This window comes from Triturus cristatus, chromosome 3_1, assembly GCF_964204655.1.
Source record: "Triturus cristatus chromosome 3_1, aTriCri1.1, whole genome shotgun sequence".
NCBI classification, from domain to species: Eukaryota; Metazoa; Chordata; class Amphibia; order Caudata; family Salamandridae; genus Triturus; species Triturus cristatus.
The window spans coordinates 787,756,301-787,769,972 of NC_140583.1; the positions used below are offsets into that span (position 1 = coordinate 787,756,301).

The window sequence follows — 13,672 nt, forward strand, 5'->3', positions numbered from 1 at the left end:
CTCTGTCAGTCAGTCCCTCTCTTTCCCTCTCTCTGTCAGTCAATCAGTCTCTCTCTCTCTGTCAGTCAGTGTATCTATCTCTCTGTCTCTCCCTCTCTTAGTCAGTCTCACTCTGTCAGTCAGTCTCTCAATCAGTCAGTCTTTCTCTAAGTCAGTCAGTCTCTCTATCCACTCTCTCTCTCTCTCTCTCTCCACAAAAGCTGAGGGTCCATGGCGACATTACCTGCAAGGTCCGCGGGCCGCCAAGAAAGGCCTGCTGGGCCTCTAGCGGCACGCGGGCCGTACTATGAGTACCACAGGCTTATACAGTACTGACATACCAATGTTCTATATAAGAGAGATAGAGATGTCGTTATATCAAGGTTTAAAATATCCTACATCATAGTTCTCATTAATGAGCAATGTCTCTTTTCAGAGTCTTAAAGCACACTGTCTCTCTATCTGAGCGTAAACATCACTGTCTCTATAAGGAGTTTGTGCAAGGAGTCTCGAACTTGTAAAGTTCCAAAGAAACATGTTATGTGCTTGCACGATCAGGGTTTTATACCTTTAAACCCAGCTTTTATTATCTGTATCCTTAAATGACTAAGAACAGTTTTACCTGTGGTTTTAGTTTTCTCGATATCATGCTGGAATTTTTCAGTCCTTCCTTACTGTTGCTTTCCTTTGTTTTCCTTTCTTTCAGGAAGTCCTCAGAGCAGACATCACAGTAAGTCTGGTAACAGGAGCTTGACGTCGCGGGCAATATTGGCAACCGGAGCCGTCATTACAGGGAATGCAGGAACGAGGAAGCTGTCCAAGCACAAGGACTCTGGAGCACCAGGTAAGTGTTGATGGTCATGGCTAAGTGGGAGGATGATGTACCAAGCAGGGTTAAATAGCCGCAGCTGCCGGAGGGGGCTGCACATGTCACGTGTCCTGTAGCAACAGTCTGCATCATGCACATTGCGTGCTTTTTGGACGTTTGCACGTGTCCACGTGCAGTTCTCATTCTGTAGATGGCTGCACATGATGCTTTAGTATATTTGCATAACTTTGGCTAAAAAAAACACATGCATGAATTCTAATTACTAATTGACTCCTACCATTGCCACCAGGGTTTAACAACAAACAGAAAATGAAAAGGTCGTGCCTACCACTGCCCCCAGGATTAAAAGAAGTATTTATACAGTGATTATGGGCTCTTACTGCAACAAATAGGTAATAATAAATGAAAAGGTAGTGCCTACTACAGCCACCAAGAATCAAGATAGCTAAAGACGCTGGTACCTGGGATAAATATACATGACCTGGGATGAAAGTCACATGCACAGGTTCACAAGAATGGGTATACAAGTGAAATGAAATGAAAAGTGGATTTATAAAGCGCAAATTGCTGCCCTGGTGCGTCCAAGCGCTATTGAAGAGTGAGGTGGGGACGACCGAAGCGATTCAAGGAAATTAATTTTGGGGGGCGAAGAGGAAGGTCTTTAAATGTTTACGAAAAGAGGAAAGGTTGGGATTAGATCTGAGTTGAGGGGGTAAGAGGTTCCACAGCTTGGCGGCATTATATGAAAACATCCTGCCGCCAGCGCGTGTTCTCCCGATTCTGGGTACTGTTGCTAGAAAAGCCTGGCCGGAGCGGAGTTGTTTCCTAGGATGGTAATGAGTGATAAGGTTTCGGCCAATTGCCGGTCCTTTGTCCCAGAAGGCCTGATGGGCGATGCACAGTGCTTTAAAGGAGATTCTTTGCCGGACCGGTAGCCAATGCAGGCTCCTCAGTCCGGGTTTAGCTGATAATCTCCGTGGCAACTGTAATAATGTGCGAACGGCACAGCTTTGAACGGTCTGCAGCTTACGAAGAGTATAGTCAGGGGCACCAAGGTATAAAGAGTTGCCAAAGTCCAGCCGAGACTGAATCAGACCTTGAACAGCGACCTGCTTGGCCTCCATGGGTAAAAGTGGGAGCACTTTTCTAAGCATCCTAAGTAGGCCAAAACAGGTCGCAGACAACTTCGTAGCCTGAATGTTAAAAGTTAGGGCTTTGTCCAGCCATATTCCCAGACTTTTTATATTATCCTTGGATGCCGGTGGAGTGCCTAAGTAGGGGGGCCAAAGAGAGTTGAAAGATGTTGGGGGCAGCGGGCCCCAGAAGCATCAGCTCCGTTTTGTCCCCGTTAAGTTTAAGGAAAGATCTCGTCATCCATCCTTTCACATCCTCCAGACATTCCCTTAGTCCCCTCTGCGCGGAGCCGCTATCCTCCTGTGCCAAGGATACCACTAGCTGAGTATCGTCCGCGTAGGAAACGATCTTAATACCAAATGGGCGGATGACCTCTGCCAGTGGTCGCATATAGATATTAAATAGCGCAGGGCTTAGCGATGAGCCCTGCGGGACCCCACAGCTCAGGAGTTTACTGGAGGAAGCAATATCTCCCTCGAAAACCTGAAAGGATCTATTGCTTATGAAGGATTTAAGCCAGCATAATGCCTTGCCTGAAATTCCCATTTCAGGAGGCGGCAGAGAAGCACACCATGGCTGACAGTGTCAAAAGCTGCGCTTAGATCAAGGAGGATCACTGCCACTGACCCTCCTTGATCCAAGATCCTTCTGGTTTCCTCGGTTACCGCCAATAAGGCGGTCTCCGTCCCATGTTTTGGTCGGAAACCTGTTTGGGTGATATCCAGCAGCTGATTGGACTCCAGAAAAGCCGTCAGATGTATATTAATGTGCTTCTCCAAGATCTTGCTTATCCAGGGGAGCAGGGAGATGGGGCGATAATTACTAAAGTCTCCAGGGTCCAAATTGTTTTTTTTTTAGCAAGGCACGGACCATAGCCTGCTTCCAGAGTGATGGAACTACGCCGGCGATGATGGAAGCATTAAGGAGATTCTTGATGGTGGGAAGAACCGCCTGGATTACCGACATCCTAGCTTTTGGAGGGGCTGGGTCACAAGGTGATCCGGATTTCACTTGCCGTGCTAAAGACTCCAAAGAGTCCTGTTCCAACATGGGGAAACATTCCAAAATAGCCATGGGTTGAGGAGAGAGTTCCGCATGACAGGGCAATGTCTGAGAAACAAGATGAGAGTCAGTATCGGGAAAGGAAGAATAAATTTGGAGAACTTTTTGGTGAAAGAAGGCTGCCAGATTATTACAGTGCGTTAATGTTTTACAAGGTAGCGTAGACGACGGTGGGGCTTGTGTAAGACTCTTCACTATTTGAAAGATTTCCTTGGGTTTTGATTTAGCCCGCAGAATTTGAGTGGAAAAATAAGTTGCTTGGGCGAGTTTAACCTCGTTTTTGTAAGCTCTGATTGCCTTTCTATAGAGAGCTTTCTCACTTAAGAGAAAGTCAAGGCGCCACCGTCTTTCCAATTTCCTGCAATGCCTCTTTTTTTTCCTAAGTTCCTCAGAAAACCAAGGGGCGGATTTTAGTAAGCGTTTTGTGGTAATTTTTCGAAGGGGGAGAATAATCTCCAGAGAGTGCGAGATCCACTCTTCGTACTCCTGATTGGCTATGTTAGGATCCATGTTGAGGGGAGGGCGGGAGCTGGCAAGACTGTTGGACCAGGATTCCGCAGAGAGTTTCGTCCAGTTTCTAAAATTCTTCTCGCAATGAATTGAGCGGGGTGGTATGCAGGTAGACCATGAAAGAGGGACAAGGAAATGGTCCGTCCATGGAAGAGCAATGGGGTGTCCAGCCTTAAGATCAGAACAGTTGCTAAACACAGGGTCTAGTAAATGGCCCTTAGAATGAGTGGCAGAGTCGACCAGCTGCTCCAGTTGTAAGGCCGCTAGGTCATTCGCTAACTCAATAGCGATATAGTCATGGGCGGCATCAAAATGGAAATTGAGGTCGCCCAACACTGTATAGTTCAAAAGTGTTGTAACATCTTCGGCTAAAATCGAGGGTAAGACCTTATGAAACTGCCTCGAGGGGCCTGGAGGTCTATAGACCAGGGTGCCTGAGAAGCAGGTGTTGGGGGAAAAGTTAATACTAAAAGCAAAGCTTTCACAGTCAGGGATAGAGCTAGCCATGCATCGACAAGAGTATTGTTCTTTATATACAATTGCCAGGCCGCCTCCTCTCCCACCCGACCGATCCTTTCATAGAATTTGAAAGCCCGAGGGTAGAGCTGATACGATATCTGGGTCAGAGTCTGGCGTCAGCCAGGTTTCTGTTAGGAAGGTTACATCGGGGCTGTGTTCCTCCAACATAAGATTGATTTCGGTCTTATGCTTAGGTAAAGATCTACAATTTAAGAGCAGCAGATTAAAATCCTGTTTCTTGGAAGGAGACTGAGTAATATAGAACTCATGTTTACACAAAGGGCAGACCGCAGGTAGGTCCAGTGCATTAAAAAGGTGCAGACAGTCTGTTTTTCTAGTATAGCGCAGACTTAATAGCTCATCTGCGCTGTAGATCCGTGTATGGTGAGACCAGGAGACAGGGGACATGTCCCCTGGTCCCGAACGGTCGCGGACGGGCGCAGACGGGCTTGCCTTTAGCGCGCCTTCGGCGCGCTGGCGGTGCGCCCGCTGCGCTCGCCCGCTGCGCGCTCGCGCTGGCATGCGAACTTATAAGCCCGGTCCACAGAAAGACTAGAGCGCTGTCCGCTCTCCCCCCACCCAAGATGTCAGCCAAAGTCACCCCGCTAGTCCTCCTTCACCGCAATTCACCAAAGCGGTGTGGATCCGGACAGCGGTGGTGTGGCGAGGGTGAGATCAGGGGAGATATGGTCTCAGAGTGAGCGTGAGGAGTAGCCCCAAGGAAAACAGGTAATACACAACAATGATTAAAATTCAATTTAAAATTAAACAGAACCTCCCGGCTTCCGCTTACAAGTTTAAGGATTGTTTAAGCACGCTGTGGCATGGGGGGTTTGATGAGATGCAATGCCCGTAACAATTTTCCCCCCAAAGGCCGTCTTACAGGACGAGGCTTGGTGGGATTGAGAGAATGAAAATGCCGTAGAAGGCGGGGGGCATGAACAAAACACGCTGGTTCCCATGAATGCTCGGGTGGGTCATATCCTTTCCAGTCTATTAAGTAGTATAGTTTTCCTCTGATGCATTTTGCGTCTAGTATGCGTTGTACTTTGTATTCTTGGTGGTCTCCCACTTAAACAGGAGGGGGTGGGGAATCTGTCCTGGTTTCAGATGGTAGGACTTGATCAGCGAAACATGGAATACTGGATGTGTGGCATATTTGGGAGGCAATTGGAGACAGACAGTGAAATTGTTCTATCTTAAATGGGCCTATGTAATGTGGTTGTAATTTTCTTGGCCCCTCCAAAGTAATAGTGCATGTAGAGAGCCAAACAAGGTCACCAACCTGATACTGGTGTTCAGGGTCTTATCCTTGTCAGCCTGTGTTTTCATTTGTTTCTTGTGTTTGGCCAAACACTCCCTGGCTTTGTGTTGAATGACTTGTAGTTTGGCTAATCGAACTGAGATGGCCAAGTGGGCATAGCGTCTACCCTTTTAGGGTCCATAGTGATCCCTCTGAGTGATAGGTGGTAACCATGAAACTCCTCTGACCTAGCATCAAAAGTGCATTTCTCCAATTTAGCATAAAAGGAAGTGTTCGCGTGATCTTTGCAGTGCTGCCCGAACATGCTGGATATGTTCTTGTGCGTTCTTTGAGTCGACCAAGATATTGTCAATTTAAATGATGACACAGACATCTAGAAAATCATTGAGTACTTCATTAATGAAGTATTGAAACTCCGCTTGTGCGTTACAGAGGCCAAAGGGCATCACTGTAAATTCAAAGAGTCCAAATTTTGTCCTAAAACCCATCTTCCATTCATTCACTTATTTTACCGGTAGAAGGTGATAAGCTTTGCTTAAATCCAATTTTATGTAGCTGGTACAACCACAAACCTGATCTAAGAGGACTGGTATTAGGGGCAATGGGTATCTATTTTTAATAGTGGCTTCGTTGATGGCCCTGTAGTCGATGCAGGCCCGTAATTTTCCATTCTAGAACGAAAAAGAGGGGTGAAGAGACAGGAGAGGCGGAGTGTTTGATGAAGCGTGATACGAGTAACCTGTTAAGATATTTATGCAAGTGCTGTGTTTTAGGTTCGGAAAAGGCGTAAACTCGACTGTAGGGAATACCCTGTGTGGGGGAACTGGGTTGCCTTAATTGAGTCGAAAATGTCCTGGAAATCATGACATTCCTGCGGTAGTGGGACAGATTTGGGAGCATGGGTTGTGGCACAATGAAGTGGTGTCACCAGACATTGGGCCTCCTTAGAACAAGTGGTCATGCAGGTTGGAAAATCCAGCGTAATGGCTCATGACACCCGATCGATTATGGGATTATGATACTCGAGTCAAGATATGCCAAAATAACACCAAATGTTGGAGTGTCAATGAGATCAAAGGTTGTCTCTTCCGTATGTCTGTTGTCACAGACTATTGTCAGTGGCCTGGTGTGAAACCGAATCAAACTAGAAGACAATGCAGAGCCATCCACAGCATGCACTGATTCTGCCTCTGCTTTTGCTATACATGGAACACCTAGTCTCTCTGCTAAGTATAAGTTGAAGAAATTCCTGGTGGCACCCGAGTCATTGAGCTCCTACAAGAGTTGTCATTCTTGAGATGACAAATAATAGTGATTCTGATAGTCATGTACCTGGGAATGCGATTGACCATATTTGTCAGGTATTGTGTGATTTGAAAGCTGGACTCTCCTGGAGAAGCGATCTCCTTACTTTCCGAGAGCTTTCGTTTCCTGTTTCTCAGGGATTTCTATGCTAGCAACAGCTTTTTTCTTTTTTGGTTTTGTGCCATAGTCTCCAGCAAAATGCCCTGATTTGCCACATTACAGACCGAGGTTAGCCTTGCGATATCTTTTCTTTTTTCTAGGGATAGGGGGCCTCTAATTCCTTCGATCTGCATTGGTTCTGGCTTGGGAGTTTTGTTACCTGGGTCTTTTCTGTCTGTTTTTAGTGCCACTACTCTAGTTTTGCCTCGGGTCGCATGGTTTTTCACTCACCCAATCTATGATCTAGTTTAACAACTAAATCAATGAATTCTGCACAATCTTTCGGTAAGTCTACTATATGTGATAAACCATCTTTAAGGTCATTCCTCAGACCTCTGTGGAAAAGGGAAGTGCGTTTTTCCTCTCGCCAAAAAATAACTTTTTAAAATTGCAAAGTCACTTATGAAGCCTCCCATCTCATCAACAGGTCCATTACCTCCTGAAGCCAGATTCAATTTGCTTGCTAATTTCTTTTTGGAGAAAGGTTATAAAATCTATTCTACTCTGCCAGGGGTGATCTTTCAAAATTTCATTGACACCTCATCCTCCAGATAGAGAAGGTGAAGATGCATTTGACATCCTTCTCAAAGATTAATACAGTAAACGTTGAAAGCTTACTGATATCAATCAAGTCTCGATCCCCCCTGGACTTCACCCTCCCCACCCCAATATTCTGTTGAAAAGCGGAAACGTTATGTGGTCTGTTCTGGAACAAAAAATAAATCAGTCCTTTGAAAGCAGTGATGTGCCACGGGCCCGGAAGCATGCCATGCTGAAGCCACTTTTTTTTTAAAAAAAGCCCTCACTAGATCCATCAACCCCAGAAAGCTGCAGACCAGTTTCCCTACTTCCAGTCATCAGCAAGCTGGCTGAGAAATTTGTTAATAAAAATGTTTTCAAATTATTTGGAGAATCAAGGAACTCTTCACTGCACCCAAATGGGTTTCGCTGCAGGTCATAGCACGGAGACGGCTCTGCCAGCCATCACGGATGAACTCAAAGCAATTACAAATACAAATGGGTCAGCAGCAGTTATATTCCTTGATTTAAGTGCCGCATTCGATACGGTGTCTCATTTGACACTCACCAGGAGACTGGAAGAGGCTGGCATAGCCGGTATAGGCCTTAAAATGGTTAACCTCATTTGTGAAAAACAGAAGTTTTCATGTTTGGGAGGAAACATTCTGTTTGAAAATCCTCACCTTGGACCAAGGGGTGCCACAGGGCTCGTCTCTGAGCCCAACCATGTTCATTGTCTATGTCCAAACGCTGGCAGACATCATAATGAGACATAGCTTTTCAATGGTATCTTATGCCGATAATACCCAGATGATCATCTCCCTAACACCTGATACAACAGCTCTTTCCATCCAGCTTAACGCAGGTCTCAGAGATGTCACTGATTGGATATCCAGGAACAGTCTTAAACTCAGTGGAGATAAGACTGTGGTGCTGGTAGTTGGCAAAAATTCCTCTCTTTGGAATGACCCCCAATCTAAAACTGAAATAAAAAGTCTGGGTTTCTGGATAGATTGCCGTCTTACCATGGAGACCCAAGCCAAGAAACTACGTCCACTCAGCACCTTAAGTAAGTTTTTAAGTTGGCTTCCGCAGACTACTTGAAAAACAATTGTTTAAGGCGTGGTGATTTTACGCTTTGACTATGGCTGTTTAGTCTATCTAGGAAGTCCTCTGTATGTAATCAAGCACCTCCAAATTGTTTGAATGCTGCTTCCTAGATTCTCTGGAAGATACCCAAGCACCATTCTGTCTCGTCATCTTTGGTAGGTCTACATTGGTTACTGGTCCTAAAGAGAGTCTAATTCAAATCTCTCTGTCTGGCACACCGAGTGACTTATAATTAAAGTTCTCCTCTAATTCAACAGTTGTTAACCCTCTACAACCCCAAAAGATCCCTACAATCCAAAGATCAGAGACTCCTCACTGTACAAAAAATAAAGAAATCTAGGAGCAGACGTTGTTCTCTTGCCTACTTGGCACAAAGCTTTGGAACTCGCTGTCTTGTTCCTTGGTGATGATTGAGGAAGAAACAAAATTTCGGCAACTACCTAAAACTTATCTCTTTGAATGAGCAACTTGTTTGTCCCCCTGTGCGACGGACCGGTTTTTAACGCTGTGAGACCCGTTGGATAACCATGCGCTTTATAAATCCATAGCATAGCCAATGGGTTTCTGTGATAAGATGGTTAAATGTAGTGATACGTTATCAGGTCTTTAGAACCCTGCTGTAAATGTAACAGCCCATTATCACTAGACTGTATGAATACATGTTTTGCAAACAATCGTGTCATGGCTGCCTTAAAGGCGGTAAAATTATTCAAAATGAGGAGAATCGATCAATTTAGTTGCTACTCCTCCCAAGTGAGAAATCACAAAGGCATCTTCAGCTGCGTCCATCGTGAAAACCGGTGGTTTGCATATGAAATGCAATTGACACTGACTCATAAAGGCGGCGATTCATGCACTATCCCCAGTAAATCGTTCTGGATTAGCTAAGGGTACTGGACTTGGAGTGGTAACTGTAACATATCAGTTGTGATCTGAGTGAACCTGTACTTGGAAACGTGCCAGTTTGAGATTGATTAGTTCCAAAGTTTAAGAGACTGAGAACAGGGCACTGTTATGAAGTGTCTCTTCATTGTATGAAAGGTTTGTGGCGTTCTCATGCCCTCTTGAGCTCCCGATTTTAGTTCCTTGAGCTTTTGTATTTCCACATGCAGAGTCTATGCTATAGTAGTTAAGTGTTCTGTATCAGAGGGGGGCTCAGCTTGGGCTCGCGCCAAGGGATTCATAATGTTGTCGCTCAAAGGGAACACTGTATGTTGTGGCTTAACCTTCTGTTGCGAACCATTCACCTGAAACTCCAGGTAGTGCAGATGGGGCGAAGACAGTCTCTGAATCCTTCTGAGGCCAAACTGTAGGAAGCAGTAATATTGAAGCACTGTACCGAGAGTAGTCCCTAAGGGGAAGGTGGGTGGGGGAGGTAGAGGGGGGGGAATGAGTTTTAATACCTTTACACCCCACTTTTATTGTCTGTATCCTTAAATGACTAAGAAGGCCTTTACCTGTAGTTTCAGCTGTATCGATATTGTGTTGGCGTTTTAAGTCCTTCTTCACTGTTGCCTTCTTTTGTTTTCATTTCTTTCAGGAAGTCTGGGAGCAGGAGCCTGACGTTGTGGTGACCCATTGTTGCAGGGAATGCAGGAACCAGTAAGCTGTCCAAGCACAAGGACTCTGGAGCATCAGGTAAGTGTTGATTTGCGAGTGTAAGCGAGCGGTTGCTGTACGGAACGAGACCAGGTTAAATAGTCACAGGTGCCAGAGGGGGCTGCACGTGACGTGTCCTGTAAGAACAGTCTGCATCATGCAAGTTGCATGCTTTTTGGCCGTTCACATGTGTCCACGTGCAGTTCTCGTTCTGTAGATGGTTGCACATGGTGCTTTAGTGTATTTGCAGAATGTCTGCTAAAATAACACACGCATGCTACCTACCATTGCCACCAGGGTTAAATAACAGACTGGTAATTGAAAAAGTAGCTCTTCCAATGCCACCAGTATTACAAGAAGTGTTGATATCGTGATCATGGGTGCCGATCACAATAAATAGGTAATGATAAATCAAAAGGTAGTGCCTACCACTGCCACCTGGAATCACAGTACCTAAAGACACTGGTACCTGGGATAAATACACACATCATTTGGGATTAAAGTCACATGGCAACACAGCAGTCCTTTGGTGCCGCATGTAGAGCCAGCAGCGTCTGGTTATAAGTCCTATGCAGTGTCTCTAATCATGGGGTCAGAGTCCATGTACTTCAACTCAAAATGTCTTTGATGTGACAGTAGCTTCAAAAGAAGCTTAGAAGTACACAACACCCCCTTTCAACCCAGCTCTGGCTTCACACTTACATTAGGGGGTATACAAGCCCTTTGTGTAAGGTCAGGGCACAGCCTATACAAATGTAAGTGCACCCCACCTCCCTTTCTCCCAGCCCAGGAAGACCATTCAGTATACAGATGTAACCCTGTTACACCCCAACCTCCCTGTGTGATGGCTGTCTGGAAAGTATGCACAAAGCGTAGCTGTCCCTCTCCTAGATGTGATTGGAGTCAGGCTGCAAAGCAGAAAGAGTCATGGGCACATAAAAAAGCCCACTTCTAAAAATGGCATTTCTACAATAGTGATGAAAAATCCACCTACATCAATGAGCAGGATTTAGCACCACTATCCCGAACATACCAAACATGGAAACGATACTCCTTTCAAATCAGAAATTACCACTTAAAGACTTGTAAGGGAATTCCCGATGTTAGCGGAGTAGGACTAGGCCTCACAGCAGTGAGAAATCAAATCGGCTGTTTGTCACTACCAGGACATGCAACACAAAAAAGGCACATGTCCTACCTTTTACTTACACAGCACCCTGTCCATAGGGCTACTTGGGGCCTACCTTAGAGGTGACCTATATGTAGTAAAAGGGGAATTTAAGACTTGGCAAGTAGTTTTACAAGCCAAATCAATGTGGCAGTAAACTGCGCACGCAGGCACTACATTGGCATGCCTGAGACAGATTTAAAAGGCTACTTCTGTGGGTGGCGCAAGCAGCGCTGCAGGCCCACCAGTACCATTTAATTTACAGGCCCTGGGTATATGGGATACCACTGTACATGGGACTTACAGGTAAATTGAATATGCCAAACAGGTGTAAACCAATCATACCATGTTTTGAAGGAGAGAGCACATGCTCTTTAGCACTGAATAACAGTGGTGAAGTGCCCAGAGTCCTACAGCCAACAAAAATAGGTCATAAAAAATCCAGGAGGAAGGCAAAAGGTTTGGGGATAACCCTGCAAAAAGGGCCAGGTTCAACAAAGGGGAAGCAGCAGCACTGGCGATATGCAAACGCCTCGTGCTGGTTGCGGTAGTAGACCAGGAGCGTGATTTACGGAACATTATTGCAGACACTTTTACATCTATAGGTCGAGATAATTTGGGGGCCAGTGCAAATAAGCCACAGCTTATAGGTAGCTCTGACATAGGCAATACTAAACAAGCACCAGAGTCTTCTGAAAAATTCTGGGACAAACAAAAAAATAAAGAAAAAGCAAAATCACTGGCTGGATCTCTGTAATCGAAGACGCGCGATAGACGTCACAATCTATGTAACCGTGATACATTAAAACAGTCTGATAGGTATCTGTACACTGATACACGTACTTCTAGTTCTTTTCAGGACTCATCGGAGAAACGATCAGAGAGAGGGAGGCAATCAGAGTGCAGCCAAGAAGAGTATGTGAATCCGAAAAAGGACTCACAACACTCGCCTGACATCAAAAACCCCAACTCAAAAAGAAGAATGTTGTAGGAATGTCAGTTAAATATGCCACATGGGGGCGTGGCCAAGATGGCGGCACAGTTGGACGTGTATTTTCGTCCCTCCCGCTTTGCCACTACATCGCCTTGTAATTGCCCCATCCCTGGTCCCCAAACAGCTATACGGGGACCAGAATTGAGTGGAGCTTCCTCCGGTTGTGGTGTGAGGGTGACTAGCGGCTGTTTCGGCCCTCTTTGCCCCGGTTTCTGATCTGATCACGAGGGCCCTGACGCGGTGAGGGAAGCGGCTGCTGCCGCGCGCCTAGCGGACCTGAGACCTGCCCGAGGCGGTGCTACTTGCACAGGCCCACGAGCCCTTGCACGGCTGGTGTGTGGTCCAGTGGGTGTGAGAAGGCCCGTGGCTGGAGAGACTCTGCCCGACGCGAGGATACGGCGACTTCCTAGCTGGGGCTCCGCAGATCATCCGCCATCTTGTCTCCTTCTCTGTCCCGGCCGGGATTGCGCTCCGGGGAGCACCCGGCCTGGGACCTGTCATCGCCGCCCCACCGGGACCTGGGTAACAGGTGGACCAGGGGATTATCTACCTGGCGCAGCAGTTTGCCCCCACCACGGCCATGGACTTGCAGGGGTGAGCAGTGGATCTTCAAAACGCCCGCCATTTTCTCTCTCTTCCTGCATGGACAGGACCCACGATCCAGGAGCCGCTGGGCCTGCCGGGTACGCTGCACAGGGCGCAAAGGAGAGGCCCGCCCCAAGGACTGTCTGTCCCAGCGCAGGAGTGGGCGCCCGTTACAGCGGCTGATATCCGGGTGAGTGCTGCATTAGCCACCGCCATTTCTGGTGAGGGGGGGCCCGTCAGCCATCTTTGAGTCTGCCCAGGGCGAAGGGCCCGGTTGCAAAGCAGCTACATCAAGCGCCTGGCATTGACTGTAGGGGCCAGCCCAGCTGATCATCGAGGGCCCCCCCCGGTACCCCAGCCACTGGCAGCGGACACAATCTGAGGGACTGTTACCTTGGACAGGGGGAGAGCTGCTCTACTGCCGAAGGGGGGGCCGCGAGCAGCAAGTGGGCACTGTGCAGGCCACTCTCTCGCCTGCGACACCTCTGGACCCCTCACTTGCCTACCGGCCAGAGAGGTCCTGGGCTACTTCACACGTCGCCCTGCCACGTGGGTGCTGGGATTCGTGGAACAGGAGAATCGCCCGGGAAATACGAGACCTGCCTGAAGAAGACTTGTGAGTCTGGGAGTATTTCCACTGCGTTCCACAGGCCTACAGTGACGTATCGCTGGCCTAGTGGTTGCCCTGGGCGGGCTCCAGCCTGTGCCACAAAACTGTTGCACCCCCGGGCCCGAAGGGGCTGCTGGGCGACATCTTAGCGGACCCCCTGTAGCCTCCTCCGCGAGCCCAGCACGGCGCCATGGCATCGGACCTAGCGAAGAGGGAGAAGACCCTCAAGGACTTGCTACTAAAGCAGATAACTGGCCCTGATGCAGCGAACGTAACACCCCGGGACTCGGGGCGCCCGGAGCAAATAGACGGAGCAGATGGATCGG

The 13,672-nt window shown here is 47.3% G+C and overlaps 1 long non-coding RNA gene across 1 annotated transcript in view; it reads left to right on the plus strand.

The window, feature by feature from the left end:
- Nucleotides 1–611: 611 nt before the first annotated feature.
- The window catches only part of LOC146861037 (uncharacterized), a 180,824-nt gene continuing 167,763 nt past the window's right edge, over nt 612–13,672 (plus strand). Inside the window, exons 1-2 of the long non-coding RNA XR_014978902.1 lie at nt 612–823; nt 9,931–10,028. This is a non-coding gene — a long non-coding RNA (uncharacterized LOC146861037). The remainder of the gene's footprint in view (nt 824–9,930; nt 10,029–13,672) is intronic.